General features: G+C 35.6%; 1 protein-coding gene across 12 annotated transcripts in view; it reads right to left on the bottom strand.

The window, feature by feature from the left end:
• The window catches only part of KMT2C (lysine methyltransferase 2C), a 397882-nt gene that overhangs the window by 185030 nt on the left and 199896 nt on the right, over positions 1-12956 (bottom strand). The gene's annotated exons all lie outside the window — the stretch shown is intronic.

The raw sequence follows: 12956 nt of genomic DNA, 5'->3' as shown, positions 1-12956 counted from the left end.
ATACTGTATGAGACCACAATTTTAAGAACTCAAGAAAAGGTTCAAACACAGAAGAAAACATTCTTTGATGGTTACGAGGGTCGGGAGGGAGGAAGAGGGAAATTCACTAATTAGATAGTAGACAAGAATTATCTTAGGTGAAGGGAAAGACAACACACAATATAGGGGAAGTCAGCACAACCAGACTAAACCAAAAGCTAAGAAGTTTCCTGAATACAGCCAAATAGTCTGAGGGACACGGATGCACAGGCGGGGGTCTGGGGACCATGATTTCAGCGGACATCTAGGTCAACTGGCATAATAAAGTTTATTAAGAAAACATTCTGCATCCCATTTTGGTGAGCCTGGAATCTTAAAAGCTAGCGAGCGGCCATCTAAGATGCATCAATTGGTCCCAAACCATCTGGAGCAAAGGAGAATGAAGAACACCAAAGATGCAAGGGAAGTATTAGCCCAAGAGCCAGTAAGGGCCACATAAACCAGAGACTCCATCAACCTGAGACTGGAAGAACTAGATGATGCCTGGGTACCACCAATGACCGCCCTGACAGGGAACACAACACAGAGTCCCTGATAATGCAGGGGAAAAAATGGGGTGCAGAATGCAAATTCTAGTAAAAAGACCAGACTTAATGGTCTGACTGAGACTAGAGGGACCCTGGAAGACATGGCCCCTGGACTCTCTGTTAGCCCAGAAGTGAAACCATTCCCAAAGCCAACTCTTCAGACAAAGATTAGACTGGTCTATAAGACATAAAATGATACTCATGAAGACAGTGCTTCTGAGCTTAAGTAGATGCATGAAACTAAACGGGCAGCTCCAGAGGCGAGATGAGAAGGCAAAAAGGCACGGGAGCTGACTGAATGGACACAGGAAATCCAGGGTGGAAAGGAGGAGTATGCTGTCACATTATACGGAAAGCAACTACGGTCCCATAACAATGTGTATATAAATTTTTGTATGAAAAACTAACTTCAACTCTAAACTTTCACTTAAAGCACCATTAAAAAAAAAATAACAAAATGTTAAAAATAACTAAACCTAACAAATAACAAAAACTCATTTCAGTGCTTGGGATACTGTAGACTCACTCATCTTTTCATTCAGATTTAGGAAGTTAGCACATTCACCTTCTTTTCTATTGACTTTGTAAAAAACCTACAACTAAAGATTTTTAAAAACACAAATACTAATGTAGCTTAATGTAAAGGTTTCTGAGGGTTATTTTAACAGCTTTAAAATTCTAGCAGTAAACACATAAAACCAATACATACTATTTATAAATCTATTACTATGTGTGCTTCTGACTAAAAATCAGTATGAAGTAAGCTACTCAATCCCAGGATGTATTAATGAGGGATAACTATATGGTTTAAGGCATGCAGACAAATGTACAACCTCCTTGTAGCTATTAGTTTCAAATTTCTTGGTAAAAACTGATAATATGAAGAAAAACTAAGTCATCTGAGTCTCTCTCTTTTGTTTTCATTTCAGTCAGCTGCTGCAAGTCAAATAAGTCCCAAACAACCAACAGGGGACATCTAGGGCAGCCAAATGTGTAAGAAGTCAGTATGAATTATCTCAGCTGCTCTACACCCACTCCTCACTTATCGACATGGCTAGGTTCCAAAGACCAGGCTGTTATGTGAAAATCAGCATTATGCAAAAATGGAGTATTTTTTTTTCTGTTTGCAGACCATCCACCTATCCGATTTCTTTAATTTAGAAAATATGATCATAGAAATAACAGCTAAGATTTTTTTTTTTAAGATTTACTAATGTGCTCATCACTGGGATGAGTCCAAATCACAGATTTTCCTCTGCAGAGGAAGCCTGGAGGAGACAAACTGGATAAAGCTAGGCTGTGTGACTGGAGGGTCCAGGGTTTAGCCACTTCGCCTTCCTCCTGTGCTAGTTCAGAGCGCCTGTCATGGAGCTGACTCCAGGGCTTCACTGCCACCCCTGAAAGCCCTGTGTTCACAATTCCAGAGCCTGCTCTGCCTTCTGGGCCTGGCAAGCCACCGAGGCTCCAGGCTTGGGGCTTCCTGTGAGGGCGCTGGGAGCCTGGCCAGGCACCTGGCTCCACCGAAGTACAGGCTTCAGGCCCAGTTTGGCTCACTTTGGGATGTCATTAAACTCACACATATTTCTTCCAAACACCCTCTTCAATACCTCTTTCTTTCCTCCCCACCCCACAGCAATTTTGAGCTACAGGGCCTCAGGCGGCATAGGAGTTGGGAACTCAGAACAGGCGCCCACTTGGCTCAGTGCTGCTTGTGAGTGTGGCCCCAGGACATGGCCACAAAGGAGGCTGGCCCTATGTGACGACAGGACATGGCACCCACGCCGGCAGGTGGGGACAGAGAGCATGAGGCAGCATGGCCCAGTTTCCTGGAGGCTGCTTGGAGACACTCCTTGAGGAAGGGGATGCTTTTCAACCATTGCCACCGTACCTGCCGCCTCATTAATGCACAAAATAGCTGGATAATAGATTTTTTTGTTTAATTGTTGTAAATGTGAAACGTCAGGTAACAAGACGGTCGAGAAATGAGGAGTGGGTGTATTGACTTCCCCTCAGAATGGTTAATAAAGTCTTCATCCTTCTAGCCCATCTGGGGGTATGATTTTCTTTGCGCAGACTCTGTTGAACAACTCCGCACCAGAGAGCATTAAATCTTTATCTCTGTAGGCGATACCTAAGTGTATATATTGCATTAACTTCTACTTTATCAGCTAAGCCATTGAATAGTAACTATTTATTCATCTTCCATTCATCCTAGTCTGAGATTGTGAAAACAGGCACCAGAATGTACTATTTTTGTATCCCTAGCATCACAAATGCTGCTTGACGTAGAGAAGCCCCAATAAACAAGAATTTGTATTTATATATACTCAACTGACTGACCTGTGATAATTTTGTTTGTAAGTGGGGCTCATAAATACCACAGCTGAAACAGCTGAAGCCACAGGAGACATCTATGGTAAAACAAAGCCTCATGTGACATGGAGAGTTGGACTCTGCTAACATAACTGAGTACCTCCAAACGCTAATACACTTCATTCTATATTCTACTATACACAAATCTGGAAACCCTGGTGGAGTAGTGGTTAAGTGCTATGGCTGCTAACCAAAAGGTCGGCAGTTCAAATTCGCCAGGCGCTCCTTGGAAACTCTACGGGGCAGTTCTACTCCGTCCTTTAGGGTAGCTATAAGTCGGAATTGACTGGACGGCACTGGGTTTGGTTTGGTTTTTTTGGTTTATAGATAAATCTATATAAGATATCACATATCATCAAACTTTTCTTCATTACCATCAGTTCACTGCATTGAACCAATACAAGAAAGTTCACTCTTGTGTATCTCTGCGCGCAGACAAAAGCACTAAGTAACTCACAGACATTAGTTATATTTAAAACAGTGTACTTTTATGTAATATCCTCAGGTCTATAGACTAAAACAAATTTCACTTCAGGGGGTTACTGCATTAAAAAGACAAAAATAAATAAATAAAGAAAATAAAAACTGCCATCGAGTCTATTCTGACTCATAGTGACCCTACAGGACAAAGTAGAACTGCCCTATAGGGTTTCTAAGGCTATGATCTTTACGGAGGTAGACTGCCACATCTTTCTCCTGTGGAGTGGCTGGTGGGTTCAAACCACCAACCTTTTAGTTAGCAGCTGAGTACTTTAACCACTGCAACACCAGGGTGCCTTAAAAAGTCAAAGAAAATAAAGAAAACATTACTTCATTAAGTGTAATAACCCTAAAAGTGTATCATGTTTTTCAAAAAAGGAGATTATTATCTAAAATTTGTTAAGTATATTAAAAGACCCCAGAATTAACAAAACGTATAGCATCTGGGTAGTCTGAATATCCTAGTGTCATACTGGAAAGGCCAAGAAAATGTAGAGGTAAGAAACTGCATTTATATTTCCTGTCGATACGCTGAAAATCTTTATAATAACTGTAACATAAAATAATCTACTAAATTGTTAAAATCTAGGAGCTTCATTATTTTGATAGCATACAAGAAGTTGTGCAGCAGCCTTTTAAATTTATATTTCTGGCAAATAAAATATGCAACTTTTATTTACGTGCATACTAATAAAATAATTTTAAATGACCTTTTTCTCAATGTTTATGTCATTTTATGGAGCCCTGGTGGCACAGTGGTTAAGAGCTTGGCTCCTAACCAAAAGAATGGCATTTCAAATCTACCAGCTGCTCACTGGAAACCCTATGGGGCAGTTCTACTCTGTCCTATAAGGTCACTTTGAGTCAGAACCAATTCAACAGCATCTAACGACAACAACATGTCATTTTAGAAACATCAATATGTTCTTTTCATCATATTTGCAATGGAAAAAATTACATGACAGTAGCTAAACTACTATCCAACACACTAATTTACAATATCATATAGAGAGATCAGGGAATAAAGAAGGGGAATGAAACAATAACAGCATTTAAGCGAACCCTTCGAACTCATCTTTTACCATTATATAGCTAACAAAAGGCATTTGGCTTTCAAAGGAAACGTATACTTTATATATAGTTTGGGATGTATCTTTCGAACCAAATAAAAAGCATTTGTAAAACTGTAGAAAATATCAAAGTATAAATTTCCACAGGGAACTCCTCCAGCATCAGCATTATCATCTACCACATATCAGAAATCAAACAAATTATAAACTAAGTAACAATTACAAAGCTGAGTAACATCTGGGAGTGGAAGGTAAATAGCTCTTAGTGTATAAATGAAATGATTTATTTGAAGCAGCATTTAAAACTTCTAAATAGCATTTTATTTTTTTCCGCTTTTTTAAAATTTAACCATTAAAGAAGAGAGAAAAAGAGAGACAGAGACAGTAAAAGTGTCTCATCTTTTGACATTACTCTGACAACATATTAAAAAAGAAAAACCCTCTCAATGAAGACTGCACATCACAAAACGTAAGAAAGAGTCTCAGGAACTTTTAAAATGTCTATTTACTAGACTCTGAAATAAAAGATCTTTCAAAACAAATCTATAATACAAAGCAAAACAGAATCAACCAAATCTCAGAGATTAAATTTAAAGTTGTGTTATGAAGCAATAACAGAAAGCTCACAAATACTCTAAAACTCATTCAATTAAATGTCAAGTATTCTGTATCAACCATGACAATAACTGTACACTAGGTGTTCTATGAAATATCAAGAAGTATTAGGTTACCATACTCAAAATGGTTTTCTAAGTTCACCAAATTTTTCTTCCTATTAGTCAGCTGGAAATTGCGTAGAATGTAGTATTAAAGATCAAATATGGAAACTAAGAGAAAAAAGTAAGATGACGTGGGAAATTGATCCAGGAAGTCCGATATCTGTTTAAAAGGAGTACCAGGATGAGACAAAATAAGGGAATATAATCAGAGAAATTATACTAGGAAAAAAAAAATCTGAAAATACCAGTAAGAGCTTCTACTTATTAAGCATAATTCCCATTTAACAGATAAGGGGTCTAAAATACAAAGGGTCTTTATCTCTACTCCAATGATCTATGTATCTCTAAAAAGCACCCACACTTAATCTCTGTCATATGGCCTCCCTATGACTGAAATCACCAACTTCAGAGTAAAATGTCCTCCCATTTGCCACCTAGAAACACTGGCAAAAATTTTAATTAACAAGGATAAAGGAAACATCAGGGATTCTCGGAAGAAAGAAAACCAGTCGTTTACAATGAAATGAAGACAGACCAGCTTCATTCTTGTTAGCAATACTGAATGCAAAAACAAAACTGAGAAATAGTTGCCAAGATTTAAGCAAAAATGATTTGAAACTAAAACTGTAACACTTACTAAGTTACCATAAATGTAAATGTAAACGGGTTAAATTCTCTATTAAACAATAACTCTCAAAATGGGCAAAATATATTTCACGTAAACACGCACACAATATATATGATGTGTATTCAGAGGAAATGGGACACTCTGAGGAAAAAATATATCTTGAAAAAAGTATAACTCTAAGACCAAAGAATATAAATAAATGAAGATGGATTTAAAGTTGAAGCTAGTAAGAATCAACATACAATGTATGAGTTTACCTATCTAAGTAATCCACACTAAGATTGCATTGAAGGAAAATGTTATTAATGTGATTCAGGTGTTTGAGTCTCTATCAAAAGAAACACTGTTTGCTTTAGAAAGTATGCCTAATAAGAACCAACCTATCAGATCATTTTGTATATGTACTGGCCTTAAGTATTGACTATCTTGATTATTTTGTTGTTATTGTCTGACCGTGTTCATTATTCTAGTTTGTACACTATTAAACATGTATTTCTGATTTAAACCTCTGCTAAAAAAACATTCAAAAACATTACAAAATCAAAATAGAGATTGCTAAGAATGTGATTTTTCTCCTACCAGTACCCTTCCTTTCTGATCTATCATCCTCACTGTGACAGCAGTAAGGAATCCCTGATAGTTTGTGAATGAGTTCTGAACACCTCCCATGGCATTTGTGCTAGACAGATGGCTAAAATGCCTCCTTACCTACCCCCCAAATTACTTAAAGACACAAAGTAACAAAGCTTCCTCAAAAAGAAATACACTGTGTGTTAGCAGTGTATATGTATGTGTGTATACATGTGTAAATATATATATGTTATATGTTTTAATTATAAGTTTAATTTATACACAAAAATTAACTTTATAGTTAAAACTTTCTAACAAAGAAAGCTTCAGGCTCAGAGGGCTTTAATGGTAAATTCCATCAAACATTTAATGAAAAAATAATATCACGATTACAGAAAACAGAAGGTGGCACAATTTGCAACTGATTTTATGAGGGCAGATTACGCTAACACTAAAACTAGAAAAACAAATTATAAGAAAACAAAACTACAAACTGGTATCTTCCATAAAGAAAGACACAAAAATCTTTAACAAAATGTTAACAACACCATCTGGAGAAACAATAAAAAGGAATAACACATCACAACCAAGTAAGCTTTATCCCAGAAACTGAAGGTTCTTTTAGCATTCAAAAATAATGTAATGTACCATATTAACAGACCAAATACACAAACATGTATGTATGAATGATCTCACAGACACAGAAAAAGCATTTTATCAAATTTTTCAATAGAATAGGAATAGAAGGAAAACTGCATAACCAGATAAATGAGTATCTATTAACTGTCACCGAACAGAGCAGTACACATGAAGATCACTGAAACAGCAGGTGTTTTGTTACCTGTATATTTACCACAATAAAACATATATAGATATCAAGAGACAAAGAGCATCTACCAGAAAACTACAGGTAACACCATTCCTAAAGGTTGAAGATTGAATGTCTCCCTCCTAAGATGAGGAATAAGGCAAGTATGTCCACTCTCATCACTTAAAACTTTATACTGAAGGATCTAGGCAGCATAAAAAAACAAACAAGCAAGCAAAAAAGGCGATAAAAAGCATGATTGGAAGTAAAACTGTATTTGTAGCTGATATGATCATCTACATAAAGAATCCTATGAACTCAATAAAAAGTTACTAAAACTAGTGAGTTCAGCAAGATTGCAGGATACAATATCAATATACAAAAACTAACTGTATTATATATTAGAAAATAACAATTAGAAGTTGGCATTAAGATTACAATATCATTTATATTAGTTTCAAATCATAAAATTCATGGGAAAAATTTTTTTGAATATATGCAAGACCTGTACCCTATTAGCAGCCCTGGTGGTGCACTGGTTGAGTGGTCAACCACTAACCAAAATGTTGGCAGTTCAAATCTACCAGCTGCTCCTTGGAAACCCCATGGTGCAGCTCTACTCTGTCCTACAGGGTCACTATGAGTCAGAATCAACCTGATGGCAGTAGGTTTGGTTTGGTTTGGTATACTATTAACTACAAAGTATTGCTTAGAAAAATTTAAAGAAAGTATATTTTTTATAAATAAATAGAGAGATATACAGATATATACAATGCTGATAAACTGTAAGACATTTTATAACTTAAAATTTAAGTTAACTCCAAAGTGATCTATACATTTGATACAATCCCCAATCAAAATCTCAGCAGAGGTTTTTTTTTTTTTTTCTAAATTCTCAGAATGATTCTAAAATAATTTGGAAATGCAAAGATCCTAAGAATAGCCAAAGCAAATTTTAAAAAGAGGAGCAATTTGGTGGATTCATGCTACCTGATTTAAAGAATTACTATAAAGTTATGGTAAGCAGAATGATGCCACAAAGAAGTCCACGACCTAATCTCTGTAGCGTGTGGATATGTTACCTCATATGACAAAAGACACTTTGCAGATGTGACAAAAAGGTAGGGATCTTAAAATGGGGAGATTATCCTAGATTATCCAGGAGTGCTCAATTTAATCAAGTAAGCCCTAAAAAGTGCAAAACATTTTCTAGATGTAATCAAGAAAGACAGCTGATGATGAAAGAACAATAAGAGAGATGCAACACTGCACTAGGTGAAAATATTTGCAAACTATATCTTAATAAATCAGTTCTATAAAGAATATATAACCTTACAACTCAATAATAAGACAATGCAATTTGGGAAAAAGGGTGGGGGCAAAAGAGTTAAACAGGTGCTTCACCAAAGGTATACAAATGGCAAATACGTACACAAAAATATCTTCAATAACAACAGTCATCAAGGAAATGTAAGTGAGGTTATCACTGAACATCAACCAGAAAGGCTAAAATTTTAACACACTGACAATACCCAGTCTGCCAATAACATAGAACAAACGTAGCTCTCATGTCTTGATGGTGGCAATGCAAAATTACACACTTTTTAAGAAACTGTCAAACTCTTTTCTGAAGATAAACATGTATTTTCCAACAAGTCAGAGACTTCGCTCTCAGGCACTGACCCAAGAAATATGAAACCACACAACCACACAAAGAACGTTATACAAGTGTTTGCAGCTATATATAAATGCTTTCTAAAAACTGAGAAACCTGTCAGCTGGTGAATGGACAAATCTCAAAATAATCACAGTAAGTAAAAAATGCAAACAAAAGTTATATACTGTATGATTCCATTTCCATATCCTTCTACAAAGAGGCAAAACTATATGGAGAGGAACAGATCAATGATTGCTAAAAGCTAGAATGGTGGGAGGGGACTGATCTATAATGGTCATAAGCGAACTTTTGGGGATGATGGGAATATTCTATATCTTGACTGTGATAATAGGAACATGGCTATCTGTATTTGTCAAAACACATTCAACAGTAACTTAGGAAGAGTGTGCTATATACAAAATATATGATTTGTATTCAAACAGATTTTTAAAAGGAAATTTTATAGAGTGGCACTAAACATCAAACTAGATCTCTTATTGTCTTGAAAACACAGGTAACAAAGTTCAAGGATGCTATAAAAAATACAGAAACCAGGGAGACCTCTCAAAAATAGGGCATCCCAGAGAAAAACCAAAAAAAAAAACAAACCCGTTGCCATCGAGCTGATTCTGACTCCTAGCGACCCTATAGAGGGGGGGCCCCAAAATATGAATAAACTCATTTCAAATTCTTTTTATACCCCTAAAATGTACATAGGGAGAATCTAAGCTGTTCTAGGAAAAGCAATAGCTGAGCTGGTCAAAGAACTCAGTGAAGATTTCAGATGTTGCTGAAAGCTGGAGGCCATATTAACAGCTCAGAACAAAATAACAGAATGCAGTATCTACAACCTATCATCCAAAACATTCAATATACAGTAAAAAAAAAAAAAAAAATCCTGTACATGTGGGGGGAGAAAAAAAAAAAACAGGAAAATAAGATCAAGAGAAACAGTATTTAATTAAAAACGACAACATAAACAAGGACTTTAGAGCAGCTATTTGAAAAATGTCCAAAACATAAAGGAAAAGTTGGTCATAGCTGTAAGTAGAATCAAAGAAGAGACACAGAAATTATAAAATAAAACCAAATGGAAATTCTACAATTAAACAGTATCTTAAATGAAAATATCAATAGCTTGGCTAAGCAAGAGATTCAATCTGGCAGAAGAAAGGGTCAGTGACCTTGAAAATAAACCAGCGATTTCTCTATTCTGAGGAACAGAAAGTAAAAATACTGAAAAAAATATATAACAGAGCCTCAGTGACCTATGGGCAATATCAAGTGCACTAACATGCACTAACTGGAGTTGGAGAGGAACGGGAAAGAGAAAAATGGAGCAAAAAATTTATTTAAAAAATAAAGGTCATACTTTTCACAAATTTGGTGAAAACTATCAACTTAACAGTTTCAAGAAGCTCAGCAAACCCTAAGCAGGATTAATACAAAGAAAACCAGACCTAGGTACATCATAATCAGATTGCTGAAAACCAACGATAAAGAAAAAATCCTGAAAGCAGCCAGAGAATACCAAAATATTATATAAAAAAAAAAATTATACACATGGAAATGATACTATTGACACTCGACTTCCAATCAGAAATAACGGAAGACAGGAAACAACACAACAAAATCTTTTAAATGCTGAAAGAAGAAAAACACATCAACGAAACCTATTCAGAAAAAAATAGTCTTTAAAAAAAGGGGCAGACTTCTGTTTCCAGACAAAACAGAGTAGATATACCTTTCACTAATCCTTCCACTAAATACAAGTTAAATCCCCTGGAAATTATAGAGAAGACAAACACTAGAAGACTCAAAAAGGAAGAGAGAATAAATGAGACTACTGCAGGACCTCAGGTGTCGAGGAATCAAACGACAGTGAATTCCCTAGGTTTGCTTTCTGACTCATATATACAAGACAAGGTGCTGGAGCAGCTGACAGCCCAGAAACACAACAGGGGGCAACTGTGAAGCAGAAACTTTTGCCCACATCTGGGAGTAACAAGGTATGTCCCTATTTCCCTGAACGCCTGGTTTCAGAGAAGGCCTAGTAAAACAGAGGATTTAAATAAGAATACAGAGTCTCATAATAAAAAAAATATATATATAATACTCAAAATGCAGATGACTGAACTGACCAAAAAAAGAAAAAATTCACTCATCACACCATACCAAGAACCAGGGAAATCACAACAGAAATGAGAAAACACAATCAACAGTTACAAACACAGAGATGACAAAGATATTATCATTATCTGCTAAGAATATTAAAGTATATATTATAAAAATGTTTCAAAAAGCAACTATAAACATGCTTGAAACAAATAAGAAATAGAAAATTTTAGCAAAGAAACAAAGTTTTGGTGAAAAAGAAAAGATATCGAGAAGAAACAAGGAGATAGTTTACAAGTAAAAAATGATATGCTCACTGGATAGGCTCAAAAGTCAAGTGAAGAAATTATACAATCTAAGTAACAGAGAGAAAATGGACTAAAATAAATAAATAAACAGAGCCTCAGGGACTTGTGGGACCATAACAAAAGATGTAGCATTCTATCATTAGAGTCTCAGAAAAGAAAGATGATGGGCTAAAATTTTTTTTTAAGAAATAACGGCCAAAAATTCCCCTAATCTGGCAAAAAACATAAACCTACAGAGTCAAGAAGTTGAATAAACCCCAAGAAGGATCAGCCCAAAGAGATCCATGATGACACATTCTCAACTTCAAACTTCTGAAAATTGAAGACAAAGAAAAAAATCTTCAGAGAAGAGAGAATTAACACATAAGCCACAGGGGAAAAACAATTCAAACAATGGTCGATTTCTCATCAGAAGCCACTGGGGGCCAGAAGTAAGTGGCATATATTTCAAGTACAGAAAGAACTGTCAATCCAGAATTCTATATCCAGCAAAAATATGCTTTTGAAATGAAAGGGAAATCAAGAAATTCTCAGATTAAAGAATTAAAAATTAGCTGCCAGCACAACTACTCTAAAAGAATGGCTAGAAAATTTCTTGACCAAAAAGGAAATGATAAAAGACATCCTGAAATATTACTATGGAACAAAGAACAAAGAAAATGGTAAAAATATAAATACAAAAGGCTTTACTTTTCCTCTTGAATTTTCTGAATAATGTTTAATGATTGAACTAAAACTTATTACGTTGTCTGATGACGTTTTCTCTCTCATTCTCTCTACACATATAAATGAAATACTTCAGAAAACTATATCAAAAATGGGGTAGGGATAAAGGAACATAAAGAGAGGTAAAGTTTCTATACTTTACTAGAACTGTTAAAATGTAGCCACGAATAGACTATGATAAATTGTGTGTGTATAATGTAATAGCTACAGCAACCATGTAAAAAGAATCTGTACAAAGAGATACATGTAAAAACACTACTTGAGAGTAGAATGTTCAGAAAGATAAAGAACTCAGTGAACTCTCTCCCGAGCAAAACAACAATTTAACTGGTGAAAATTATATATATTCAAAGTCTCAGGAAACTATCATAAGGGCATACAGCAAAAAGAGAAACATTCATTCAAAAAAGTCTATTATAGGAACAGCAAGAGTCTATAGCATTTCAACTATAATCCATACCATTAACCTGCCTGCCCCAAAATAAATTACTGAGTTCAAAAATCCTCAACAAAATATTGGCAAACCAAATCTAAAACCCACTGCCATCAAGTCAATTCCAACTCAAAGTGACCCTATAGGACAGAGTAGAACTGCCCCACAGGGTTTCCAAAGCTGTAAATCTTAACTGAAGTAGACTGCCACATCTTTCTCCTGCAGAGTGGTTGGTGGAGTCAAACCACTGAACTTTTGGTTAGCAGCTGAATGCTTTAACCACTGTGTCACAAGGGCTCCTTAAACCAAATCAAGAAAGATATAAAAGGATTATACATCATGACCAAATGAGATTTATCCCAGAAATGCAAGGGTGGTTTAACACTCAAAATTAAATGTAATACACCATATTAACCGAATAGATGCAGAAAAAACATCATATAAAATACACCACCTTGTCGTGATAAAGATGCTCAATTGACTAGAAATAGAAGGGAACTTCT

The sequence above is a fragment of the Elephas maximus genome, chromosome 20 (assembly GCF_024166365.1).
Source record: "Elephas maximus indicus isolate mEleMax1 chromosome 20, mEleMax1 primary haplotype, whole genome shotgun sequence".
NCBI classification, from domain to species: Eukaryota; Metazoa; Chordata; class Mammalia; order Proboscidea; family Elephantidae; genus Elephas; species Elephas maximus.
Note: the sequence above shows the minus strand (reverse complement) of the source record. Positions and strands in the feature narration are given on the sequence as shown.